This window comes from Trichechus manatus, unplaced genomic scaffold (genome assembly GCF_000243295.1).
Source record: "Trichechus manatus latirostris isolate Lorelei unplaced genomic scaffold, TriManLat1.0 scaffold00006, whole genome shotgun sequence".
Taxonomy (NCBI): domain Eukaryota; kingdom Metazoa; phylum Chordata; class Mammalia; order Sirenia; family Trichechidae; genus Trichechus; species Trichechus manatus.
Genome location: NW_004443942.1, coordinates 72,808 through 77,786, shown reverse-complemented (window position 1 = coordinate 77,786; position 4,979 = coordinate 72,808).

The following is a 4,979-nucleotide window of genomic DNA, read 5'->3' as shown; positions in this document are numbered from 1 at the left end:
ATTTTGATTTAATCAAATCTGTCAATATTTTTATTTACAACTCCTGGCTTTAATTCTTTTCTTGGGAAAGCTTTTCTGAATCACAGACTAGCAAATATTCACCTACATTTTATTTATTTTTCAGGTTTCATTTCTTACTTAAGATTTAATCAATCTTGAATTAATTTTAATGTAAGGTATGAGAGTAATGATTTTGGTAATGATTTGCATTTGTTTTAATTTACTGATAAATCCATCCTTTTCCCACTGATATGAAATACTAATTTTATCATACAGTATACTGTTATATGTATTTGAGTAAACTGGGTATCTTTAAGGTAGGAGGATTTGAAGCAGAGATAGCAGGAAGGTCCAGGTACAAGGTAATGATAAGGTAGGTAATAAGAATGGAAAGGAAGGGGAGTAATGCAAGAAATCTTGAGTTAATGCATAGTGGATAAATCTTGGTACCTCTTTGAAATGTGAGGGTAATAAAGAGAGGTCAAAAGTAACTATAATGTTTCGGACCAGGTGACTGGAGGGTAAGCGTCATGTACAAAAATGGGGAAAGCAGATGATGATCAATTTGATCATTAAGATTTTGAGATGCGGTCCCAATAGCGTACATAGGTGGTGATGTGTGCGTGTGAGAGAGAGACAGAGACAGAGAACGAGAGTGAGAGAGCCGATTAAACCAAGAGTCAGTGAACTGTCATTGAGTATCTACTAAATGCCAGGCACTCCCGTTCTCGTTTTCTCTCTTAATCCTCACAGCAACTTTATCAGTTATTTTCACTCTATTTTAATACAAGGCAACTAGAGTTCAGAGAGGTTGACAAATTTAAGCCAAAGTCACATGGCCAGTAAATGGTTACGGCTGAAAATGCAAATTTGGACATCCCCTGTGTACTTGTGGCAGCTGGATCCTATGAGAGTAGATGAGATGCTGCCTGTGACAAGGTGGAGAGAATTAAAGAAAAAGAAAATAAAAGAAAAGGAGGGCTGAGAAAGAAAGAATTCTGGAAACACCTGCAGATAGGAAGTGGGAAAAAAAAAGCCAGACAAATATGTAAAAGGATGACTTGGAGGTACAGTGTCACAGGAGGTAGGGGAACAGGGAGATTTAAGGAAAGGAGTTCTGTAAACAGTGTCAAAAGCAAAAGAGCAGACGGCTTGGAAAAGACCATTAGAAGATCTTTGGCAATCTTCAAGGGCAGAGGTTCTGTAGAGTTGGGAGAGTAGAAAATATTTGTGAGGAACTGAGGTGAAGGAAAGCAAGCACGTAAAAAAAATGTATATTATACTTTTGAGAAGTGAGTGGTAAAGGAGCAGTTAAAGTAATTTGAGGGAGCAGCAGAGTTGTGTGTGTGTGTTTAATATTGACTTTTTTTTTTAATGAGTAAAGAATGCTGGGCATTCCTGCAGGCTTTAAGGATTAAGCAGAGACTGAAAGATTGACGACAGATGAGAGAGAGGACAAATGAAGGAGCAAATGTTCCAGAAGGTATTTAATAGATAGCACTTTGCACTTTCCTGGATGGTTCATCAACGCTTGAAAGATTTTTCTCCCTCTTTCCTCAAAGAAAGGGATAGGCAGCACCTCCATGGAGTCTCAGAAGTGACAAGACTGATGCTCCCTACTCCTCTCGCCTTACTCTTTCCTCCCCTCTCCCCAGCCTTAGAACCTCACCCTCCTCCCAGTGTCAGAGAGAAGGTGGAATTACCATCCGAGCAGCCCCGGTGAGGACAGGTAGAGGGCGCTGGCGATGAAGAAGGCAGGGGGCTTCTGCAGAACTTTCACCCCATTATGCTGTTTCCTCTGATCTTCCCTCAGGTCGATTGCTAGTTCTACTCAGAGACCAAGGAGAAGGAGCAGGAGAAAGAGAGTGTGATGTTTCCCGCACCTGCCACAGCCCCACAAAACACCCTGGCCTCCATCCCAGTGCTCACCCCTTATGCTCACACCTCATGCTCTTTCATAGGCCGGGTGAAGACAGCAGAAGCTCAGAACAGTCGTAGTCCTGGGAGCTGTAACAAGTAGAGCAGTTCCTACTGACCCACTTTGGAACTTTAGTTCTTTGTTCTATGGAAACATATTTCTCAGTTGTAGTGGTTCAGGGTCAAAGAAGTGATATATCAGTGAAGATGTATTATGGACTTACTAATGATTGGCACAGTGGTTAAGAGCTCAGGCTGCTAACCAAAAGGTCAGCAGTTTGAATCCACCAACTACTCCTTGGAAACTCTATGGGAGCAGTTCTACTCTGTCTTATAGGGTTACTATGAGTTGGAATTGACTCGATGGCAACTGAGTTTTTTTTTTTTTTTTTTGGTTTGGAATGAGTTAAGATGCCTTTTGTGATCTGCCCTGAGCAACTTTGTTCCCAGGGAACAGCGTGCCCTGAATTATTGACGTGCAAACACATGTTGGGAATGGAGCTCCCGTGCATTGGAGATGGGCTGTACTAATTTTTCTAGTCAACCAGATGCTGAAATGAAGAAAATCCATTTTTGGAAATGTATGTGACTTCTATATTTTGGTATGCATATATGTTTAAAAAGATTTTTCAGGCAAGGATATTCCAAATACTATCTTCAGAAAATAAAATATTCTGAGAGTTGAACACTAGTCAGAAGTGGCAGAGTCTAGTTATTGATAATAAAAGCTTTATACTTTAATAATGTTTAAAATGTACTTTGGAATATCCTGTGCTATTTTATCCTTATAGCAACCCAGTGGTGAAGCTAAGGCTCAGATGAGTCAAGCCACTTGACTAAAATCGTAGTTGAGAGCAGACATAGGACTCAGGTTCAGACCTTGAGCTTCTGTGCAGTCCCCTGCCTACTACACCGTCAGTGCTTCCACAGCTTTGAGGCCCTGCTTTTTGAGGCCATGCCTTTTTTTTTTTTTTTAAAAAAAAAGAGCAAAATCTTCACCCAGGACCATTAATTTCTTTCACATCAAACATGATTTATTTTGTTTGCTTGGGGTGCAGGTGTCTACTAATGTACTCTACTACACCGTTCCTAAATGTGCTTTTATAGACATTACCAGGAGTCAGTTATAGGTTTTACAAAATGACCACACAGGCGCAGTCTTCTTCTGATGAATTTAACAATTTAATGCATAGGGAAATATGAACAGACCAGGAGATAAAAGCTTAGCAGACAGTGTTTTAACATCTACTTAATTATAGCGGTGCAAAGAACTGTACTCTTAGACTATAAAAGTCCACAGAGTTGCTATTTTATGCCAACATGTACGAAAGATATTTCAATATTTCTCCATGAAAAATGACTGTACCTTCCCAATACATATAACGTTAGTTAAATTTTCCTTTCAGTTCACTGCTCTATTATAACTAACATTGTAATGAATTTAAACCTTGTATCTGAAAGATTTCTAAGGAGAGCCAGTTGCTAGTTTTGCTAAGGCAAAGGGTAAGATAGGTAAACGTACTACTTATGATAACAGCTTTCAGATAGAACAAGAGACAATAGAGGAAGGAGGGTTAGAAGTGCCTCTTTCTAAGCGGAAAGACAAATAATAAAACATGGAATAAAAACCTGTGAGGACCCCAGAGATGGACATAGGAGCCCTCTCTACTGTTGCTCAAGTATGAGAAACCTCTGGTCATACAGCATCCCTAGCTGAGGGAGAACCAGCAATAGGCTGGAGAGTGCCTCAGCCTGGCTGGCTCATCCTACCCCTGCTCGTTTGCCACATCCAGTGTGGTCAGCAAACAGGCACCTGCAAAGTGGAACCAGAAGCTACAGGTTAGCAGGTGTCCAGGTGTCAGAGTGGTCAACACACCCAAGCAAAGAAAGTAAGCTTGTGGGAATAAAAAGAATATTTCCTTTCAGGCCACACACAGAACCTTCTGGAAACTGTCTCTCAGGATCAGTTAAGTCACTGCATAAGCCTAAGAGAGAGTTACTTAATTTTTTAAAAAATAAAGATTATCTTTTTCCTTCTCCAGTTTGCCCTATCTTTCCAGAGATGGAAGTTTTATTTATTTATATAATGTTTACATTTTTATGGCAGTCTGGCTTGGAAGAGTAGGCTAAATCTGTCATCTTCCCAGGAGCCTAAACTCCCCAAGTTCTGACATTAGTGTCTCCCCATCTCTCTGGTGGATGCACCACTTAAATGCAGGCGGGAGCCACTCTTAAGCACTGAATTAACACTTTCCTATCCCCTCTTGCTCCCTATAGCATGCTAAAACTACCCATTCTGGGCAGAGTTGAAAATTTTGGGACGCGCATTTGAGATCTTAAAATGCATAAGTTCCTGAAATGCTTATATATTAAATAATATGAAAGAAAATGGAAAAGAATAGTATTTACCCTCTCATGTTTCCTTATTATGATCAAGATGATTAAAAAAAAAATCCTTTTGGCTTGTTTCCAAGCATGGTAAATTCAACAGAGCATTAAATGAGCAGAAATAAGAAATTTAAATGTAAGCTCGTTGAAAAATTCAGCATTTTATGTGCAAATCTGTATAAATTTTAATGTATACGCATATGTCATATGTTTTAGTTACATATTAGATGTGTTGATGAAAATTGTTTATGAGATGAATGCTAGCAAATAACATTCATCTGTAGGGTTATCATGAGGAAGGTGAATTTACGTTTCATTTACGTGTGAGAGCAGTTTTATTTTCACTTTCCATGAAATGTTGCACTCTCAAAATCCAGTAAAGGTAAAACATCCTTATTTTGGTAGCATTTGGATATTCAGATGGTATTTGTTTATATTTGACTGAAAAGTGAGTATAATTATTATGTGCATTGAATGAAATAGCTTCACCGTATAAGTGAACAGAAGTGCATAAACACACATCCTTATGGCTTAAATATTATCATGTTAATACTACCCATGTGTATAGTGCTCCATATGTTTTTTTTAAAACGTAAGGAATTGACTGGAGAATTTTGCACCTGAGGCCTTTTCTTACTTTATAAGGCCAGATTCAGGAGATGAATTTTTAAGAC